This window comes from Coloeus monedula (assembly GCF_965178545.1).
Source record: "Coloeus monedula genome assembly, chromosome: 14".
NCBI classification, from domain to species: Eukaryota; Metazoa; Chordata; class Aves; order Passeriformes; family Corvidae; genus Coloeus; species Coloeus monedula.
Genome location: NC_138794.1, coordinates 14,663,984 through 14,688,189, shown reverse-complemented (window position 1 = coordinate 14,688,189; position 24,206 = coordinate 14,663,984).

The following is a 24,206-nucleotide window of genomic DNA, read 5'->3' as shown; positions in this document are numbered from 1 at the left end:
ACCTTTCCCTAGATGAGTTGCTGTAGTATAATAGCCATAAGTTTGCCCAGAGGGTGTATGGGCAGGTTATTTTGATATATTCATCTATATCAATATTTATCTATATTTGTCTATATATTGGGGTACTGTTAGACTAAAACAACCTACCTTTTTCTATTTACACTTTTTTTTTTAACATCTGTTCAGGTGGTGAATTTCATTTTAGTTTAGCTTTTTGTCATTCTAGTTGCCTTCTGTAACTTGTTCTGATCTTCAGTAACTGGTTGGAGCTAATTGATCTGAATTCAAGTATTGGAACAAATTCAGAAGAGAAAAGTGATGTCATGGTCTTTACTGAAATTCTGTTTCCTTTTGATAGTCATTCTGTCAGTGCAGTATTACAGCTGCGTTCTTGGCCACTTCTCTCTCTGTCTTTTAACAAAGCCTTTGAAATATATGAATTTATTGTGTAGTTGACTTTGCTAGGAAATTCCTATCCATTCTCAAGGAGGTGAAATATCAGCATTTGATCCTAAGTAATTACATGAAAGGAAAAAGGAAAACTAATTTGCTCAGATTGTCTTTTCATTTCTTTGAATTATTTGCCTGTTATAGGCAATGTATTTTGTTATTGTTTTATTTATTGAAAATGAGTCCTGAAGTAATGGAGTAAAAGCTTGTTATTCAGAATGATAAACTGGAAGAAAAAATAAATATTGATAAACAATGAGTATGTACAGCTTGCCCAAATGAGAGTTAAACTCTTCAGGTTCTATACTTCATTTATAGTAAGAATTGTTTCAATATTATTATTTTACTGGAAAATAAACTCAGTTGTAGGATATCAAGCCTATTTTTCTGTTTTGACTGTGACATTTTGTTCCGTATTTAAATGGACCAGTGTCCTAATGCTGTTGTCATGTTGTTTCTGACTCATACACATGCGTTTGAACACGAGATGAACAATTACTTTTCATGTATCTGTTGTTTGGCTGTAATGGAAAAGTGAATTGGATCTACAAAGTGCAGCCAGGTCTTCAGGTGTTGTGTCTCATGGACTAACATACAGAAAACTTGAGAAATTTTGCAAAGTAATACTGGATTCTTTCTCTCCTTTAAGGAGAGAAAGGAAGAAGGAATTTTACAGAATTCTTAATCCTTATTGTATAATGTTAAATGCCATCTCACTATTGCTGAGTAACTCTGCTCTTCAAAGAGGCATATTGAAGGAAATCTAAAGGGTTATCTCTGGAAGTGGGCATTCTTGATTCCTTCACTGTCTTCATGCGGAGATGTTTTTTCTTGGCTGCAACTGGAAAAAAAATTGGAAATTGGAAATACACTTTGGGGGAATGCACCTGCCAATAATTAGAGGGAATTGTTCTGAGCTTAGATTCTGTTCTTGTGCTTGGCAAGAATTCTCCTTCACTCCTCTGCATGTCTTTCTAGACTAATCTCTCTAGATTTGTCTGCTCTAGCCCAAAAATAGAGCTATAGACAAGAGTTATCCTGGTAGCTGTCAGTGGCCTAAATGCGTTATCAAGGAGGAAGACAGAGGCCAATGCTGTAGGTCTGAAACCATTTTTTCCCTTGACATCCCATCTGTATGTGCTTAATTTGTTCCAGGGGTCAGAGTTCTGTTTGCATTACTGTCACTAGCCATGTCTTTTGACAGGCATTGAGCAGAATTCAGAAAGGAAACCTCTTTGCTGAAAAATATTTATTTTGAAGAAACACACTGTGTTGGTTTTCATCTTAAAATAAAAACAAGCTCCCAGGGAATGATGGCTAACTTCTCCTCAGTAAGCCATCTCTAGATTCACATGGATGCCTTTACTTCAAGTAACAGCTGGTGGGTGATTATCGACTGTGAGCTGTGCTGTACTTTTTGGTTGCCACACAGTTTGTATAACATTTAGTGTTGGTTGCCACACAGTTTGTATAACATTCAGTGCTGTATAGTGCACTTGCAAAAAAAGAAGACAAATCTCAAGTTAAAGTATGTATGTATGCCATATGGCTGGCTGTACCCAAAATCACTACCCCTGTTTCTCTGCAGTCAAAGAAAATATAAAAATTGAAAAAAGACTCCCTGAGTTACTGAAATATTTTTTGTATTTTTTAACCAATTTTCTCTTAGGGAAACTCTAATAGAAGAATATAGTGTTTTTAAAGATTCAAGTGTTACTGTATAAAAAAAAAAGGGATAATTTTGAGGCCACAGCTTCTGATCTAAACATTTTCCACAGTTTCTACAATAATTTGTCATGACATTGAAGTGTTTGAGCTGACAATACTCCAATATAAATCTAGCTGGATTTTTCATCCAAACATCAGCCATGTGTTTCCTTGGTATCACTGTTATTTGTACCTTAGTTGGGCTCCACTGATATTTCTGCTGTGATGGGAAAATGCAGCAACCGAGCATCTTGTTAAATGACAATGAAATTTCTCTGTGAGGGTGTCTGTCATATCCTTTGCCTAAGAGTCTGGAAAGGCATTTACTGACATGGAAATTCTTAAACTGGCATTCATTTATCACATCGCACTTGAAAAATATATGAGGCCTTCTGGCCTGTGGCCTTGTTGCTTTTATTTGTCACCATTTAATTGGTTTTGTCATGCTTTCAGTTTATTATACTGACAGCGAATGGAGGCACATTAATAGCTTGATGTGGAGGAATTTTAGTCAAATACACATTTTTGTATAAAGTTCCCCCTTTTTCAACATAAAGCTTGTCACATCGTCAAGGGAAGATGTCTTTGCTATCTTTTCTTTTTACTGAAGAACCCATGCTGGATTTGTTTCTTACATGAGGAAGCCTCTGTGCCTAACAAGTTTGGCCTTTGGCAGTAGAAGACAATCTAATACCCTCTCTCAAGTCCAGTTTCCAGTTGGTCTTAGTTTCTTACTCAGAGTTGGTTGGTTTGTTTGTTTATTTTTCTATACTCAACCGTTGATTTCAAGAATCATTATTTATCTTTCTGTATAGTCTGACAATTGCCAAAGGTTTTCCTCCTATTTCTCTGCGTTTCTCCCAAACACCATCCCGTTACTGAAATAAACTGTTGTAGCCATTCAGCCTATGCTGTAAGCTCTCATGTGAGAGGAAAGGTTGGTTCAACATTCTTCCTACTTTGATTTCCTAGGTGATTGTGATCAGAAGGGTCATTGTTTTCCTGAGCAAACAAACCAGCTGATGCAGGAGCCAGGCAGGCAACCCCAGCAGGTCTGGTTACGCGAGAACATCCTTACATTCCCATTTTCCCAGTAATTCAGTCTGAACATCACTGCTTACATGGGTTGTGGAAACAACTTTCTAGTTATTCTGGACTACTTTGTGTGTCATTCCTCAGTCTTGGCTCACAGTATGGTTAGAAGAGAAGATTACTTGCCATGTGATGGGATTTTAAAGCTTTTGATTTCTTTTTTCAGTAACACTCCACATGGTCTTGCAAGGGAAAGAGGGGGATTTTGCTGATTTCTTTGTCTCATACCTGAAAGGCTCAGGAGGAGAATCTAACAAAGTCAGTCTCTTGTGCTATACTGTTACTGTAAGGATCTGCAGAGAGCTGGTAATATATACAGTAAATAGAGGCCAGAATGTTCCTATTTTATTCCCAGATTTATTGAAATTGTGGAGATGAATGAGGTATCAAAAAGAATTGCCACAGAAAGAAATTGTCTGAATTTTAATCAGGGTCAAATCATTGAACGCAGCTGTGACAGATGAATGCAAAATTTAGTAAAGTATCTATTGTGAGACTGTAAATTAGATGTCTCAAATCGTTGACATACTACTTAGCAATGTAATCAGTCTGGGTTAAACACTTGCACATGAATTATTTTTGCGAACGGTTCCTTGATATACAAATGATGAATTCAATTTTTGGAAGAGATAGATGCTTTGTCCTTGTTGTTCATATTTTTGGAAGAGGTTAAAAAGCACTTGTTTGTAGCAGTAAGGGAGTTTGTTTTGCCTTGAAGGAGTTATTACTAGATTAGAAGCTGCACAGTTATGTAAACTTTTGAAACAGCTTTCCTACTTTTGTTGCTGGAGAAATTCAATGGTTCTGGTAGCACACTCAAATGAAAGTATAATCTGTGATCGGGGAGAGCAATTTTTAAAAAGGAGGAAGAGGAGAAGAAGAAGATTTGAAGATGTGTTTCTTCAGAACTGTTTTTATTAGGGGCAATAATATCAACTCAGACCTCATGATGGAGGCAGACATGCCAAACTTCTGTAAATTAACACACACCTTGTGTGCCAGTAGCAATTTCTTAATGTGTTTATAATTTAAAAGCATGTTGTTCAGAATATACAACAAATAGCATGGTGCAGTGCTGGCCACGAGAGCAACCCACACTGGTGGAGTCTGAAAGAAGAACTCAATGCTAGAGAACATCCAATGCATCTGAAATGACCACAGAATGCGGAAGCTGCAGCTCAGCTACACAAGTCACACGGGTGCCACTGTGAGTGTGGCTGTGACTGTAAATGTGCACTGTCCAACCCCAACATGAAGGGATCTGGCAGAGACTGGGACTCACTGACAGCATCTATAGCCAGCTACATGACTCATGCAGGCATTTACAATTAGATGAGAATATTTGATAAAAGCTGGGTATAAAACCTGATACAGCAGCATCATAAAGATGCCAAGATGAGTATCAGTCTTATGTTAAATACAAGTTATAAGGAAGCATGAAATTATCCTCTGTTTTATGCAAGCGCTATGTGCAGAGAAAAGTACTGGTAGCTGCTGCTGCTGTTTAACAAAAGCATGGCAGCAGGTCTTGGAGTGTCCAGAATAAGAGACTTTGGGGGCCTGTGCCAACCAGCAGGGAACAGGGTATTGTGGTGTGTTTCTAAATACAGTATGAGGTTGGAATAGTTCCAGAAAACAAAATGGTTAGACATAGGAAACATGCAGTAGGATAGATGATCAATCCTAATACTTACAGCTTAATCTCTGGGGACGTGTAGTATGTGCCCTCGCTTTCAGCAAGAGAGGAAACTGATGGGCAAAATTTATCCTACACACATGTAAACCATGATGTTCTTGCTTCAATATTGTACCATACAGAAAAAATATACGCAAGAATCTGTTCTTCTGCCTGTGTCATTACTCCATATCCCAATGTGCAGTGCTGCTCAACCCTTCTGCTGAATTTGCTGTAGTTTATATAAATGAGACATCAGTATCATTTATGTCTTCTGACATTAAGATCTTTCATTCCTGTTGTAAGAAGAGAAACTCTGGTGTTTGGTTTGGGGAAAGTGTTCCTAAAAAATTAAAATGCAAATGAACAATATTAGCAGACGGGGTTCAACAGTATCATGAAAGGAAGGCAATTTTCCCAAAGGATAAAAAGCTGCCAAAGGGCTGCTACAGTTCAATTATCTTGAATTAGGTACTCTTCTTCAATAAGAAAATGACTTTTTGTCTTTTGATGTGTTCTGGTAAATCCCTCAGTCCGTTAAATTAACATTGAAATTGCAGGCAAACAAAAATTTAATAATGTCAGTTATTAGTGATATGATTTGCTGTCTGTGTCCCTTCCTGGGCCTGTTGTCTGTTTGCTTCAGTGAGAAATAACTGGGTATTTTCAGGTGTTAACCTAGCAGTTGGTGAGTCTTTAACTGTTAGAAGTAGAAGATCTAAATTCAGCAAATTGTTAAAAATGGTTGTTATTGCTCATAGACCAAAGTTGGTTAAACATCTTAAAGAAAATGCATATGGAAAGTTACTGATTAAATATTTTTACATCTCAGAATAATATATACTAACAGCCTGGTCCTTCAGTCCGTTACAGCTGTAGTGTTTGTGCTGTGCTGTAGCTATTGGTGTTACAGGCTTTCTGCTGATAATGAGCTTGGTGTCCTATGCAAGGGACATTGTCCTGTGGCAGAGCACTGGACAGAGACTGTACCAGCCCTGGGTTCAGTTCTTCCTGTAGCTCTGCAGGTGAGTTGCTGTGTGACTCTGATGTCTTGATTTTTATAAGAAGTACTACACTGAAGCTGCTGAAAATGTGTACCTTCAGAGACAAGACTGAGATTTTCATTTATCTTTGCCTTCATAGCTGTTTATATTACTTGTAAAGCTCTGTGGTTTCTGCACTGCAATGGATGTCTGCCCTGCTGTCCATGCAGAGGTTGGCATGGTGAGTTTGGGTCTCCTTTACACAGATTTTCAGTAATGCAAGTGGAAACAAATGCTGCAGCATAAAGGAATTAGTAGCTGACACCTGGCAGAACCAGTGGCACATCTCTCAGGTAGCAGATCAATCTGGCACTCAGTCCATTTGTAGCCTCCCTAGTCAGCTTGTGTAATTACATGTGCCCATTGTTACTTTGTTTCACTCAGAGGCTGTTGAAGTACTATCCGTACAACTTGTCTTCTGCCGTTCATCCTTTGGAAGGTTTTTTACATAGGGAGGTAAAATAAATAAGAAGCTAGGCCTTGCATATTTCCATAGTTAGGGCTTAAGACTCTATCTGGAGCTTTCATATGGGAAAATGTAATAAAACTTGGAAACACTGAAGTTTATCTGTTCCTAGTCAGGCAATATTAAAGGCAAATGTTCCTTCAATGGTTTTTTCTTTACTGCCTCATTTTAATTAATTAATGAGTCAGATATAGCTGAAAATCTTGGAAATAAATGAGAGTCTCTGGAGAGTTATTGACAGATGGCATGTATGGAAGTTTTGTAAAATAATTACTGGCAGTCTGTCTTCAGCAAAGACAGGTTGCAGTGTTGCTGTGCCAAGAATAAACAAGCAATTTTTTTTAATTGTAGCTTGTTGCATTTCAGAGTAAGAGCTGTTATGAGAGGTTTGTATAAATGCTTTTTGTATAGTTCTGTAACACATGCCTCACCAGGCTGAGTACAATCTGACTAATCAGTCATTCCTAATTTAGCAGTGTAATTTTGCTAAAGCAGTATGTTCTGGTGTTACTGACTTTGTTTGCCATTTTCACAGTTGAAGAACAGCTGAGCATCTGATGTATTGTGCCCACATTACAATCTCTTGCAGCAGCCAATGACAAAAGTCATAGCCAGGGGCACTCTCACCTTTCTGCCTAGCTTGTAGTTCTGTAATTTTGTAGTCCTGATGCACTCCAGGAGACTGTTTGCCCTTATTACAGGTCTCCTGCAGAAAGCCTGGCCAGGAGAATTTTAGGTAGTTCTTCTGTAGGGTTTAACTTCCTCTGTCAACCAAATCCAAAATGCATTTGACCTGGTGCTCACTTGGGGCAAGGGGGTGAGAATTGTCAAAAGGAAGGACAGAAACTTCATTGAATATTTACATGGCTACCATCGCAGCATTTTCAGAATTTGTGTGTTCACATATGCTTCTTTCAAGTGCATGTGTATATGAAGAGAAATAAAGAGAAAATAAAACTATTTTGGATGCAATTAAATAAAATCCTATTTCAGTAGTTAGAGCCTATTTTGGGATTCAGCACTTCATCACTGTTAAGTATATAAGACTCAAATGCAACAAAAATGTGCCTGAATACATCTGGTATTCAGACTGCAGAAACTGTGTATTTTGGGTTGCCTATGTTAAAATGGATTCAAGTTTTCTGCATATCTTAGATATCCAAAGTATCTTAACAGAGAAAATGTATAGCAAGGCTTGCATTAAACCTTTTAGGCTGAGGACCAAATCTCCCCAGCAGACTTACTGTGTACTGCAGCTTTCCATTTGTAAAAGGGGAGGAGTAGAATAGTGTGAGACTAAACATACTTAAGGTTATGACACGTTCAGTGGCTTTTTAATAGATGCATGAGTTTTTAATCACTGGAATAGTAGAAGCTCCTTAGAATACTACATAATAGCCTAAGCAAAACTTCAAAAGAATCATCCAGATTCAGGCCATGTGTCCTTACGGGATCTGTATGTGTGTAAATGTATACCAAGTTCTCATTGATTTCTGCCTTATGTGAGAATTTTATGTCTTGGTCATCAGAAATACAGGTACCCTGTGCACCTAATGAACTTCAGATATTAATTTAATTGTTATTTTCCCCAAGAAAAGAAGAAGGCTAACTTGACGAACACACAGTATTGACCTTGGTGTCACTATTTAAGAGAGAACTCCACTATGACATTTTGCTTATCTCTGATGTGAAATTGCATATTCATCCATGCTCTAAGGAGCTGACAGAGAAAAAAACCCTCCATATTTTAGACATCTTGCTTCAGGGGCTGCTGAGCAGCAGCAGCACATCTTGCTGTTTGAAATTATTTATTTCCACATCCTTTTCATTCAATTCTGATGGTGCTTGGAATGTTATCTATCAGTACAGTTGGATCTTCTGATTTTAATCTCCAGATGTCAACTTGCCTTTGCAAACCTGTAGTAGTAGCAATATATAGAAGTATACTTGTCAGCTTAAGAAACCTTTAAGGCTAGCTGGAAAATGCAGAGTTGGCGATCTGGCTCAGTGTAATTCACAAATAATATGACTGAACAGAATTTCTGCTGGTTGGATTTATCTGGTTTGCAACCTGAATAGTAAGTAGAATGAAATCATAATAGTGATGCCCCTAAACAGGCATTCTTGAGATTTAAGACATATCAATTTTCATTATTTGTAAGAAATTCATGTCATAGAATGTTGTGGCCTGACATGTTTGTTTTTCTGATGTGCAGCACTCATGTTATTCCTAAATTAAAATGAACTTGGCTTCATACAGCCAAATCACAAGCCTTCAACATACTTATCAGACGCTGTTCCTTTTGATATGTTCTTCCCCAGTTCACTTCTGTCCTGCTCCCATGGGAATGTTCCCCTCATTGCTGGCTGAACAGCAGCAATATTCACGAGCCAGGAATGCACCAGGAGATTGATCCATAGCACTCAAAACCCTGCCCAAAGATGAGCATTCAGCAGTGTGTAAGCAGGGGTGTAAGAATGTATTTACTGCAGTTTCAAGTAAGCAAAGACGTTCCCTTGCTCAGTGTTTTAGGTAAAAAATAATGCAGCTCTCCATGGGAAATTATTTTAACTGAGTTACCATCATGAAGTAAAAATTTCCTGCCTAAAGAGTCTTACTAAGGCTGGGAGAGGAGAAGGGGGGAGAAGAAATTTATGGGCAGTGAGTCTCTTACATAATGATACTTGTTATGTTGTTACTTTCTTTTTGTGGAAAAATCTTTTCAGACTCAAAACTCTGCAGAAGAAATAGGCTGTTGTACCTCAAGCAAGTACAGAGTCCCATAACTGCCATTTCTGAAGCATTTGGGTACTAAAGAATTTAGAATTCAAGTGTGTAATTTCAGTATGTGTTTAAAGTATTAATAAATTACTTTGCAGTTTTGTACCAAAATAGGCTTCTGTTGTGAAGCAGAGATTTTTAATATGCAGCTATAAATTGCTGTCCTACAGTCCTTACGTCCTACAAAGTTGCACTATCAAAATTTAATAGGATTTATATGCTGTGAAAACACAAGAGCCTTCAAATTCAATCTGACTCTTTATAAAAAGCTGATGGAAGGAAAAAAGTCTTTCCTCTTATCTGGCTTCACATTCACTGCTTTGAAATTTAAGTATGAAACAATCACCTGAAATGTTTTAAAGCATCAGCAATTACAGTAGCATTTTACATCTATCAAATCTTTTGTTGATAAAATCTCTTGTTATATAATATGGTCATTAGGTGATAGAAATAGAAAGACTTAGTGTGTTCTGTACTGCTGTGCCCTGTTGTTTCCAACTGCTCTGTGTACTTCTTTTGGCTGGGAGTAAAGGAACTTCAGCAGGGTGGTCTGTAGCGTTCTGTGGCACTGTACAGGCACTGTGGTAAAACTGGCACAGTGTTGGGACTTGTGTTCCACACGTACAGCACAGTGTCATACCAGGGATTAGTTTCATATTTCATGTGTATGCAATCTGCATGCACTGTTGAACATTAACTGGCTTTAGAATGTTTAAATTCATCATTCAAAATGCAATTTTGCCCTTTCATGTCTTAGAGCCAAAATTTGGCTGAATGAATTGGAACACTTCTGCCTAATTTATGAGTTTTATGTGTCACCTCATTGAAGAAGGGATATGGATCATGGATTAAATGTCACCTGTCTTCCTCCATCATTACCAGATGTGTTTGTGCCTGTGTTTGTCAAGTTAGCACTAAAGCACAAGTGAGGAATGAATGGGATCCCTGCACTTTGTCCTGATCTGCAGACTTGCTGGTGGGAATAAAGAAGTGCAAGACTAGCAAAGTTTCAGCTATCCTGGATTATGGAGCTGTGCAAAAGAACCAGGTACCAGTCACTCAAAGATAGAGCTGGAGGTTTTCAAAAGACTAGAAATGCAGTCCCAGAGCATTTGCTAAGAGCAGCAGAAGATGCCTATGTAGTCTGGAAGGCATGAAGTGGCTTCAGGGCACCTCTGTGTAACAGAATGAGCAGTGACCCATTCAGAACAAAGTTTGAAAGGTCTGTTGGAATTCTGAATGAGAAAAAAATTCTTATTAAATTGGTGCATGCATGTTTTGATTGAAGAGTGAAAAGTTTTTCTTGTGCTTAGTCTGTTTTCTCAAATTTCTACAAGCAAAATTCAGATTGATTAGGAATCATTAGGAATGATTCATTAGGAAGTGTACACTGGAAATATTGGATCTATAAGAAATGCAGGAGACCGCCTTAATGAATGGAAGTTGTGCTCTTAACAATGAGTAACTTCAGCTTTTCCACAGGCTTGGGTTTTTTCCTTTTTGTTTTGTTTTGCTGCTTCTTGAAGTGTGAATTAGCACTGGATTGATACAGCTGCCCCTTCAGAGACATCTTTCTTAGTAACACACCTGGTTAACTATAGTGCAAAAACTAGGATTTAATTTTAAAAAGAAAGAAAATCTGTCACAGCTGTGAGTACCTATTGATTGAGGGTAACAGTACCCTCATGTTACTATGGGAGAGTTACCACAGGAGATTTCCCCGATTTAGTCCATTAGTCAACCCTGAAATGATTTCTCACAGTAGGGCAAACCTTCCCCAAGATAGAAGGAGTGGAAGTCTTGACCCCAGATGAATCTCTCTTCTGGATCCAAAATAGACAGTAGGGCATTTGTTTAGTTATCTCGAGTCTTTTATGGGCTATTGGGTTTCTAACTGCACTTTCTCATACTGTGTACTGCACTATTCATGCCCAGTGTTGACCCCCATCCCTTATCTCTGGAGCTTAGGGCACTACACATCAAGAACACACTTTTCTTAAGGAAGGCAAACACTGCTGAGTCACTGTTTCATGCTAGTGACTGAAACCCTCAGATAAAAAAAAAATGGGACAGGAGTTAGTGGCCATGTGGATTATTAAAATCGAAACAACTGTCTGCACATTTTGGCTAGGTATTTCTTATATAATCAACATTTCTGCAACTAATCAATCCTATTTTTCTTGAGGTACAGAACCCTTGTGAGTGAAACAATGTTCTCAATCATAACTGTGTGCCACAAATGTGGTATCAGATCTCTTTTTTATTAACTTTCCTTGTGCTGTACACAAAACAGTTAAAAATATTCTAATCTTTCCCTTTGAAAATGCAGTCAAGTACCCTTTTGTAAGCTGTTAATAATGTTTTAAAATATATTTTCTGAAATGTATTTTGGAGACATTGAAATCAGTGATGGTTACTTTTTTAGACAGATGATTTTTCTTGAAAATTAGAATTTTGTAGAACTATGAATTTATAGAAGTACACTTCCCTTGCACTAAATAATCTGTTTTCACCAGTGAGTTTTATTTCTCAATCCTTAAGCTTACAGATAACAAGTTAATATGTGTAAATAAGTGAAACATAGATTACGTTGTAAGTGTGGCAGCAGTGGAGGGAAGACAGTCATTTTTCTGAAATTCACTGTTGATTAGCACTGGTGAAGGATAAAAGGAAGTATGTCAAATTAAGTGGGTTTTATGTATTATTTAATTGAAATCATTTTACCCCAACAAGTAGGTATTTGTCTTTTGCTGACAAGAACATCCAGTCACTCTTCCATTGATTTTCCTTGGACACATCAATATGGCTCTGCTGATACAAGTAAAAGCAGCTCATTATCCTCTCTTGCTCTCTCCAATTCATCACTCAGGGCAGTCTTGCCCTTGTATCACTTAATAAATTTCACCACACCACCCTGAAGGCTCTGAGCACACAGGGCTGCGCCATATCTCCTACCCTTGGATCTGTTTATTGGCACAAGCATAAGCACACTGGACTCAAGGATTGCCAGCTGTCTCTTTGATATAGCCCCTCATCTGTCTTTAAAAATAGAGAACTACTTCTCTAATTTTGAAAACCATGTTTTTTCTTGTCAACCTTATTGTGACTTTAAATTGTCATTTTGCAGTCATTACTTTACCTGATAATCCAAAGATTTTAATATGCAATGTAAGATTATTCTATCTCCCGTCTTTGAATTCAGAAAGCAAAAGGATGAATCTTACCACAACTGCACTTGACAGAAATTGCTCTGTTGAATGTCTGAACATGGACAGCTCTGAGAGTATACATTACTGCTCCTTTTTAAAATTGTATATTTAAATTTGTATAAGCACAAAGGATCTTGCATTCAGTTGTGATAAGGCATAATACCTTGTCCAGATTTTGCCTAAATGTTTGGGCTAAGGTTCAGGGGCTTATTAGACAACAAGAGGCATTCCCTTCTAATGCTGTGCAGTGTGAAAGGAATCAGTTCTGTGACCAACTGGATTTCCCACATCGTATCGCCATAAATACACACGTCGTAATGTCTTTCCCTGTGACTTTGACTCAGCTGGAGTTCTAGTTTCAGTTATTGTTGTCCAAAAGCTTGTCTTTGGAACAGACTATTTTTTTTCAACAGATAATCTGGAAATTAATGTAACAGAACAAATATAATTAAGAATGGGGTAACAAAGTTTTGAAAGAGTGATACTTTATATTCCAAAAGTATCCTTTCAAATGATCTACGGCAATCATGTTTATTTTATCTCTTGGCAAAATATAGTCTGTATTAATGTAGAATCAATGTGAACTGTGAGATCATCAACAGAATGTAGCAGTTATTGAAGTGGCACCATAAGTCAGTAAAACAATTCTGGTGTATCAGTTCAGTATAAAGCATGCATGAGATGGATTCACAAATGAAACAAATTAATCTGGGCAACAGAAAAATCCATGAGGAAGTGAAGAAAGTATAAACTGCAAACTAATTCATATACCCTGTCAAACCACTCAGAATTCTCTTAATAAATCTCCACAAACTGTACACATCAATTAGTGTTCTATGTGCTTATGCTAGGAGACCTAGTAAATACTTGCATGGTTAATGAACCAAATGAGTTATATTTTCTATTAGTGTTTTAATCTTGTAAGTCTTGTAACCAGCTTGCACTTCACATGCAATTTACCCCACAGTTCATAAATTGCTTTAGAAACTGATACAAACTTCTATCTGCTCTGGAAAATGGCAGAATATTTTGCATTTTTCAGAGAGGTGTTTGAGATGACAAGGTTTCTTTTCATCTCTGTGTCACATTAAGTCATTGTTTTACCTTTTTTTTTATTACTGTACAAATTTTTGTTGGCTTTGCTATTCAGATCCTTTAATGTTCTCTCCCTTCTCTCTGTCAGCGAGCTGTTTGGATAACGCATTGCTTTATAAAATTCTTTGAAGTAAACAATATTCATTAACACCCTTGTTATGGTATTTGACAAACACATGGCCTTATAGGCCTTATTCTAGCAAAGAGATCTTATTGGATATTAGTGTCTGATAAATGTTCTAAAAGTGAAATCAGAGTAATTGATATGTCAAGAGATCTTAAATTTCAGATCCCTGATTCTTGATATAGTACTTGCCAGTTTGAGCTGAGCCTTTTTAGTGTGCTAAGGTCTCACTTAACTTACATGGTCTTTCCTACAGAAAAATCTTCATTACAGTTCACAGAGCTCCTAATAATAAGAGTAGCAGTACATGGACTTGATGCTACAGAAAGAGGGTTTACACAACCTTCAAGTTACTCTTTGAAAAAAAGGATACCTCCCTGGCAATTGTGTCAACTTGAGAATCAATTACAGCAAACCTCCAGCGATTCCTATTTCATATAATTCTATTTTAGATTGTTAGTATCTAATTTATTCCCTTCACCTCTGGCTCGTATTTATTGATTTGCATTCTGTGCAATCAATATGTCTTTCAGTATGAATCACGTCAGTATTTGTTCTTTTAGGATTACCATGGTATCATTAATCAGTCTTTCTCCAGGGCGTCCCAGGCACTTGCTGCAGTGTTATGTAAGCTGGTTACATGATCAAAATTAGCTTCTGATAAGAGATCACCTCTGTTCCCTGTATTCTTCCCCCAGTTAAGAACAGTTGCAAATTACAACTGCTACCAGCTAAATAAAAGCATAAGTAAAGCTTTTTTGTGCAGCACTTCTCTACTCACATGCAGACTGCTTTCACTGCAGAGGTAACCCAGTGCCTCAACCTCCAGATTCCTTTCCTTCTGTAAAAATAGAGTCTTTTATACCAATTTGTTTACACCTCGACTGTAGTTTTGCAGCAGGGGCTGTCTCTGCTGTTCTGGTGAGTGCTGATGATTTTCAAGGTCACTCCCGCTGTACTGGCAGCAGCCTGTGTGGGTACAGGATCTAATGGTGCTGTCTCCTTTGTAGTCTCATTAACATAGATACAGGGCTTGCTTAAAACTGCCTAATGTTTGCACAAATTCTAAGTGCCATTCACTTTGAAAGGTAGATATAAACTTAAAGTTGCTTTTTTCAATTCATGACATTGTTAATATTGCTGAGAGGGTGAAGAAAGACATTAAACATAATTGTTTAAAATATTTTGTAAATCAGATTTGAAATATTTTCCAGATCTTTACATGGGTTTTCTTGCAAAAGATGTGATCTGTTGTTTGAATCAATCAATGGTCTTCCTTCAACAGGAATTATGTCAATTTTGCTGATGTTTTCATTAATTTTTTGGTATAAAGAAGTTTCCTCATGTCTTATTTGTAGTGGAAAAAATTAATTGTATTTCAACAGTGGCTTTCTAGTTCATGCAAGTTGGGCAGTCTTGCCAGGCTATGCTAAGAGCATCTGCCTGTTTGTTTACAGATTGTCTGGTTTCCTTTAAGTGTTCAGTGGTTTGCACTACTCAACCCACCAGGCCTCTGTTATGGTTCCTTATTTAAAAAAAGGAAGTAGAGTTCTGAGGACTTAGAACATCCTTTCTGTAATAAAACATACTGAGCTGCTTTTTCTAGAATCTATGATTATATGTTTTGTTGGCTTGGGTTGACTGAAAGTTGAAGCTTTTCCTTCTCACAAGTGTTAGCCCAATTAGTTGTAATAGTTTTTGCACTTAAAAACTTCTTTCAACGCTTTGTAAAACAAAACCCAGAAAATTAAGGAGATGGAAAGTTTCTGAATTATTACTGGATGCAAAAAGGTAGAATAAGTGATTAAATATATTTAACACGATGGTCTGCACAGTGAATATTGTGTGGTTGGTAGCAAAACCCATTGTATCTTTGCTGTCATAAATTTCAGTGCTGATGTAATAACACTTGCATGTGAACTCTCCCTTTCTGATTTCAGTTGTGTGATTTAAAATCCAGCTGCAGAGTTAAGTGCTGTTGTGCAACTGAACACTGTAATGTGAAGAACAGTCAGCATTAAAGATTACTCTCCAGCCTTGAGCATGCAAAGCAAATACACTTGAACCCCTGGTGTAATGTCAGTGTTGTCAGGGATTACTTCACTAAGTCTAATTCACAAGGAGAAACCTTGAGATGCCTTGCTGTATCATCTGTTGTCATTCTTTTTCTTAGAATGAGCTCCACAGGCCTCATGACCTTTGTACTGTGTTTATGTTCTCAATACTAAGGTCTTTCTGGGCTTATATTTATTATATATATCATGATCATTTTAGTAACCTGTTATTACTATTTTGTTTTAAATTTTGTGCTTAAATTATGCTTCAGAGCTGAGAAGGAATGAAGGATTTTGAGATGTGATATGCTGATTGCGATTTCAATAAAATAAAAGATAAAAAAATTAAGTTACTAATTCAGAAGTTCATATTCCTCTTACCTGTGACAGTCAAAAACCAGGTCATTCCTTTGTGTCAAATATATCGATTTGAAATGCATTATTCATTCCTTTTGGTGCTTCTGTGGATTCCTAGTCTCAAAATACCTTTCCTGGGTACAATTATTGTCCATAGATAGCCAAAGTCACACTTTACATGTAATATTTATTAGCTTATAGCTGTGTAAATGATAAACAGGCATACCAGTCATTTGCATTAGTACAGAGAATCGATTCCTTTTAATAGTGAAAAACATCCAGCCTGTACAATTAAGCTTTCTTTGAAAATGTTAATGTAATTAAACTGCAGGAAAAGCTGTTTGAATATTCCATAAGCCAGCAGTTATTTCAGAAGAATGCACTTATTCTAACATTACACAGATTTAAAAAACAACAACAGCAAGCATTTTTAATGTTGGTGTGGTGTTATTGCCAAACCATTTTTGTACTTCAAAACATGGAAAGTTTAAAGAGGCACTGACTAAAATACCAGTATCTTCAAAGCTGGATGTTACATTCATGGCACATAAAAATCTCACCTTGAACTGTTTATTAATGTTCCAGATCACCTGAGCTCACAAGAACACCACCTCTTCCCAGAATGCTGTAACATGGGCCAGTTCTTTGGGAGCATAATAATCTATGTCCCACCAAAGATGGAGGTAGGTTTAAGGCTTTTCCTTCTATTTTATTTCTACCACCACCGCACTCTCAGTAATTTGGGAAGGTACATTTAATATCCTGTAGCTGCAGGTGTCCAGGTGTATGATTGTTCTTATGCATGTTCTCCTGTGTATAACTATTGCTGCTGTATAAATATTGTTCATTTACTGTCACAATAGTCTTGATGTAAGTTGAATTGAGTATGACAAATTTATTCTGACTGAAAGTCGATCCCTGATTATCAGGTTGGGAGCTGGGTGTTGTATGGACTGAGTCAGTATGACCAAGAGCATCACTATTTACCCACTAGGGGTAGTGGATTACCAATGAACATGAAGAATTTGCTTGCACTTTTATTTGCATGTGTTTGATTTCCAAAACAAGGATCTGAACTTTCAGTAGAAGAGTATAACACAGAATATGTGTTATGAAGACTAGAAGTGTGAGTGTAAGGGCAAGGATTATTTTTTTATAAAATGATAAATGCCTGATTAATCTGAACAGTAGAAACATGGTGGTATTGACCTGCATAAAAGGTAAGAAAAAGTTTGGTCATTACATCTGTCCCATAATGTTGTGTTGCTCATTATGCTGTGAGATGAGTAATATTTCAGAAGTAGCTTTTTTTGAACTCCTAGATGGACCAAGTACTCTCAGCATTATTTTTACTTAAAGTATTTTTGATATCTAACTTACTTCTTGAAGACAGGTAGGTTTATCTGTACATTTTCATGCTGTTCTTGCTTGAAATAACCAGCACAGACAAATTCTTTATCCATTTGGTCTCTCAAGTACACTTTACTAAAGACTAGGTGTTATGATTTAACTTTCTAAAAATCTGTTCGTCAACCTTTGTTTAGTAGTAACTTTGTATTTCTTTCTGATAACCTCAGTGTTAGTAAAAGCAGTAGCAACAGGATGAAACAGCATGGACTGCAAACTTGCCAATGAGTTACTCCACTGATTTTGAGTTTCACTTCCTGCCCTTTCATGCATTTGTACCTGCAGGGCCTTAGCTAATGATAGATGGCATAATGATAGGTGGCCCTAATGCCACCCTGTGTCCTCAAGTATTTTGAAACTTTTAGGGCTGTATGAGAATCTAATTACTTCTCTTTCACTCTTTAATGATGATAGCTTGGTATAAATTGTAAAAGGAGCGTAAGTTATGTCTTTTCCTTGACGAGACACACTGTATGCAAAATACGGAGTATAATATTTGAGGTGTCATGCCTTTGCTCACACCATCAAGTTAATCCTTGCTATTTGGAATTTTCCATATATCGATAGTGCAACATATTTTCCTGATGAATAATTATGTGCTTCTTTCTAAACTATGCCCATAATATATAGTGGATTATAAGGAAAGGTGTTAAATCTAAATACCAGCTTTCTCTTGTGACTTACCTATTTGTTGGGATCATAGATGGGGAAGATTGTTCAAGAAAAGTGCTACCCATCAAACCAAAAGCATTACAAAAGGCGTTTCAGCCTTTTTGTTTTCACAGTGGAAAAGAGCCCTATTTATAGCAAGAGTTCAAAACATTTAATACAGTTGTCAGTAAAACTACATAGTCATGTCTGACTTATCCAAGGTAATGGGAGATAAGAATGGGAGAGAAATTCAGTATAGTACAAATTGTATGTAAATTAGGCTTGTATCTTCAGTAAGTTCAAATTTGAAAAGCCTCTAAGCAGTTTTCTATAGAGAGTAGGTGTGGGCTGCTTTAAATATCAGAAAGCAGAACACAGCCTGATGCAAGTGGCTTCCCTTGTGTGACTGGGAGCAGGGAGGGAAGCAAAGGAAGGACAAGTTCTGGTCCTTTGCTCATCCTAAACTGTGTGTCACTGAGAATGGACTGTAGATCCAACTGCAGCCTCAGACAAACAGGGAAGGGACAAATTATAAGTATTACTGAAGCACTAAATCAAGCATAGAAGAGGATTTATGCAAGTGAAAAAGAGACTTCCTATCACAAAGCTGTTGCTGAAGCTACCACAACAGAATCAGAATCTGTGTCACCGATGGGCCCTTGTGTCTGCTCCACTCTCTTCCGACTGTAACATGTACCAAAGGTGTGCTCCTGTCTTTTAAGTGAATTATAGGAAAGATTAGAAAGCTCAAATCTCTATGCTGATTTTTTTCTTTTTTATTTTGTCATGTATTTTCTTTCTGAAGTACGAAAAAAATTCATTAACTATTAACTAATATTGAGAAAGTGTAGCGGGTTGGGTTTGTAACCAGGCGGAAACACCAATTTAGTGCAGTGGTTTGGTCCAAAATACTCATTGCTATTTTCCTTCTGTGAGATAAGAATTAGGAGAAACGCAAAGCAGGCACCAAACTTGAAAGAATATAAAGAAATTTATTAACAGACCTAAAAGAAGAAAAAAAAAATCATACCACACCTTCAGAACACCCCCCCACACACACACACCTTTCTCCCTTCTCCCACTGACAATGTAAAAAGACAACCCTTGAGATGTTCAGTCTGTTTACCACTTCCGTAATAACCTTGTTCAGTCCATTTAGGAAGAGGAGTCTCTCTTGCCCATGCTATGAAAACATTATCACAACGAGACAGCCGCCCGGGTTGGTTCTCTGCTCACATGTGAGTCCTTTCCCCCGACTTGCAGCTTTTCCCACAACTGCTTTTGAGGGTTCACTCTTGAATTACTGGGGTACAATTTTTAAGGTAGAGCCGCTCAGAAACAAAAGTTCTCTTAACCCATCTCTGGGAGCATTTCATCTCTAAGAACAGAGGCCCTTCTCCTTCCCTTGGAGCAAAGGGTCCTCCTCATCTTCATCTCTAGGACTATCTCTGGGAGCATCTCTAGGAACTGAGGTTTTCTCCTTTTCCATTTGGAGCAAAAGTCCTCATCACTTCTATCTATCCCTGTTCAAATTTCTCATTAAATTACAGCTGCGTCAGCATCTGCCTATCTCAGCGCAGGTGCTTTTGCTCACAAGTACAAGTTGAACGCTCCACCCCCCATGCCTTCATGAAATTGCAACGGGTACTCTGATACATCATAGCTTTACAACAGAATTTCAGCTTTAAGCATCTCCTCTTTCTTCTCCCTCAGGTTTTCAGCTCTTCACAGCACTAAAAGGGTTAATCTCACCTAGGCCTTGCAGCTGGAATGTCGCTTATCGCTGTTGGTCACATGATCTTTTGCCGACAGCGGTGCAGCTTCAGCTGAATCTTGGCCGCACTGGAGAAGGGGAGCCAGGCCCCTCTGGCTGCCCACAGCATAGCTGGGGGGGGGAGGGGGGGAGGGGGTGTTCTGCAGGTGGTACAGGTCCATGGCTCCAGGATGGCCGTGGCCTGGCCCAGCCTGGCCCAAGCAGGGCCTGGCCGGGCCCGCTGGCCCCCGCACGGGGCCCGCAGCCACCTGTGCCAGCGCCGGAAACGAGAGAGAGCTGGGGCGGGGGGTGGGTTGTGTATTCCTAACTGTGGATCACAGAGGCGGTCACAATTTTAAGTGGTTTAAAGACTTGTCCATATTCAAACTGGCCAGCTGATAGGTTCTGTTAAGTCACAGAGGAAGTGTTGCAGTGGGGATCCTGTAAGCACCCCTTTGCAAGAGCATCACTTCCAGGACTATGCTTGCTAGCCCATGACAGAAAGTCCAGAGGTGCGGCACAGAACCATCTATTTCATCCTCAGGGGATTTCCTTGCTGTCAGGATGTGTGTAGGCCACATTTCGCTTTCACACACAGCATCTCCTCACTGGAATCCAGGGGCAATGTAAATAAGGAAGTGGTTTCATTTTAAATTTCATTACTCAGCATACAATTTTAAAATTTTTGAATAAACAAGTGGTTTAGCTGTGCTAGGAATCGTTGACATTGCTAATTATCCTCTTCATATATATCCTCTGTAATAATTAGTCTTACATGTTCATTTACTGGTTACATGGCATCTTCCTATTTGATTGTGTGCTACATCCTCTTGAAAATACTCAAAAATACACAGTGTGCTTTCTCACTCAGAAAGGGATCTATTTACAGAGTTATTACAGGCTACATGCTTCTTCTTTGTATTTAAGAAGAGTCATTTTTTGTTTTCTTTTTTTCAAGAAATATCCCTTTCAATATATAGCTGATCTGAATTCCACTTTTTCATAGTGATAAAATCGCAGAGAACTGAACACATTGGAGTTTGGCATGTGGCCTTTGCTCACTGATGACTGTCCTTTGTTGGTGATGCCATGGAAGTATTTCCATGATAGTCCTGTACTCTGGAGATCCTTCATTTAAGATGAATTTGTTGCAAAGGAACTTGGAATCTAAATAATAAATTGGTATTAAACCCATAAATTAGAAAAATACATAGTTTATTAAGCTATAAACACAGTGTTTGAATTTCTTTGAGTGAGCTAAGGAATGAGAATTTGGAATTAGTTAAAAACGGCATTGTGGTGTTTCTACCCTGCAAGGCTTCATAGCTTTTCATTTTTAATACTTTTCAGGTAACAAGCAAAATAGAATAGTAAACTTTCCTGATGAATAGTAATTATTATGTAATTATTAATTTCATTTAAAATTTGCATGTGTATCTTTAATTAAAATGCAATATAATGCAATTAGGCTATATTCTGCTGGTAATATCTAATACACACAAAGAAGTGCAATTTAAGGCTTAGTCGGATCTAAATGTTATCAGGACTCCTTGAGGGTAATGCTCTTTGCAGCCAGCTACTCTGGATATTCTTTGCTCTCTGTGAACACTCAGTAACTTGTAGGGCCATGTTTTTCATTCTGTATATTAAAATAAATCATACTGATTCTATTCCTGTCAAAGGGTTTCTAGCTCTGATAGATAAAGGAGATCAATATCAGGCTCTCCACTTGCAATCAGCTGCATTTTTGCCTTCTAACAATTTCTGAGCATCAGAAGAAATATTTTCAGTGTTTTGAATCTGAGTGTGTTTGCAAACATTTCTATTAAATACCAGGTGTGTTAGCCGGCAACCCTTGAGGGAAAGCAGGTGGGTACAGAAATAGCTGAAGTTTATTTTCTCAGGATTTGAAATATATCCAAACTATATGTTTGCTTTACTGGAGAGCAAAAGAAATCAGTTTTGTGACATGATTTTATCTTCAGTGGTCCGGTGAGTTTGAGAGGCATGTTGAAGAGCATAGCTATGCCATTAAATGCCGGGGGAGGGGGGGGTTTGTTTTGTTGTTTTTTGTGGGATTTTTGGAAATAAAAGGTTTTGGAAGGAACCAGATTGTGCTCTTTGGATATTAGGTATGGGCTCTTGATCTTTTGAGAGGCTCTAACTTTTTTTCTTGAGAACATTAATTTGTCTATTATTCTATTTGGCTGGAAGAGAGGAAAACTTTTGTGCAAGTTCACCCTCATTTCATCACCACTGCTGTTAACTTCTCTCTGTTAATCTTTGAGTTTTATATGCAAATTTGATCTGAGTACAAGCAAAATAATCTGCTCTGCTTTAGCTGCTTGTATTCATTCTATGGCTGATGGAACAGCAATTACTTCTCTAAAATGTTTTATTTTGGTTAGTGGTAAAGAATCAGGCTCTTTCCCAGTGTAGCAAGCGTATGAATCTTGTCATGTTATCATGTAGCTTAAGGGATCGGTTACTTCTCACAGTAGTTGTTTTTCAAACGAGAATTTATTGAATGATCTCTCTCTGAGGCTTTCAGACAATTAGGTATCACCAGAGCTCTGACTGGACTCAGCAGGAACTGGAGGCGGCAACTGTGGCAAGAGTTGTGGGATTTGAGATGTGGTTTGTTCTATAGTCCTAACAGTGTTGCAGCTGGTAACAGGCCTGTGCTTCTACTCAGTGCATGGAAGTCACTCACTGGTTACCCAGGGGTTGCAGGAACTGCAAAGGGAAGAGAATGGAGGAGTTTGCACCTGGATGATGGACAGCTCTCCCAGTCACCTTTGCAGGGAGGTGTTTGACAGATGGCTTCAGGATCTTTCCAGGTGGGAATTTTGGCCGATTCTCAAGATTCTGCCAACTCCTGCTGTGTCTAGTCCAATTTGTAAGCTTAAATTATTGCCCTGGGTGGAGTGTCCTAGAGAGTTCCTGCTGCAGAAGAGGGAAAATTGAATATAGGTAAGATATTAGTATATAGTCTATAGAAACTGTTCTTGTACGTGTGAAAATGGTTAAATACAGTTAAGATAGAGGCATTGGATTATGCATGTACTGGAGTGGTTATGTGAGACCATGGGCCAGCTGGATTGTGAAATTTGAGCAGAAGAATTGTCTGGGTAGTCACTCACAATCCAGATGTTAATGACACTGCAAGAAGCCCAGCAACAGAGGGTCCCAATGCTTCCCAGACAGACACTGGCCATCCTGGTAGAGAGCTCTGGTTCCTCATATCAGTGTTACCTGATTCCTAGATCCTAAACAGTTAATGGGTTTTTTTTAATGACCACTCTGTTTATGGGTGTCAATGCAGCAGAAAGCACCACTGAAACTCAGTGTCCTTTTTTGTCACGGTAAAATTTTATCTTAAAATGGTAAAAATGTTCTATTTTCTCTGTTTCATTTAATTCACAACTAGTTCATAAATTCACTTCTGACTGCAATGTTTGTCCCCACTTCTCTCTCTCCCAGATGTTTGCTGCTCATCAGATCTGTCAGCTCAGCTGCTCAAATGAGCCCTGTCTGACGTGCTCCAGCTAAAAGTGGATCTGAGGGGGCTTTAGCAATGCACCAGCTTTCCAAAGTAGTGATCAGTTAGTGTTTATTGGTTTAATAATTAATGTGACTGTGCTATTGCAACTATGCATTTTTTATTGCCAATTCCATTTTGATAGTAATTGAAGGTGATTTGTATTTTGTCCTGGTAAACAAGCAAGACTCTCTGTTTCCCAGTCTCACTTTGCCAATGTCTGAAATTTCCTTTGTAGACTGTTCATTCCAAAAAGAGAAATAGCTTTAAATAATTATTAGTATAGCTTGAAAAAAAATTTAAAACTTGCTTTAGTTTATCGCTTCTGTCATTTTTATGATGCAGCCTTAATAAATATCTCATAGCTTATTGCTTTCTTTGACTTACTTTGTTCCTAACTCCCAATAAATGAGGCTTTGAATGATGATGCTGATGGAATAGGCAATGAAAGACTTCTACTTTTTTTTTTTTTTTTAACCTGCTTGGACATGGTGTCACTTTTAGATGCATCAGACTATGGCAATTACATAGATTTTATTATCAGTGTCATTTTTCCTTAATTTTTTTTTTTTTCTGCAAGACACAATGGTCCTCTTTTGTTTGCCTCAAATGGTATTCTGTTTCCCACTAAGCTGTAAAACTGGTTTCCAGCTTTCACTTAACAAATTCTGCTTATGTTATTCATGGCTTAAATGGTAGTAATTATTCAAGTGTAAAATAAGTATGCTTCCCCTGTGATAGTTTAATATGTTTTTCCACTGTGCAGTACTGTCTGTTGATTTATAATGGATAATTATAAC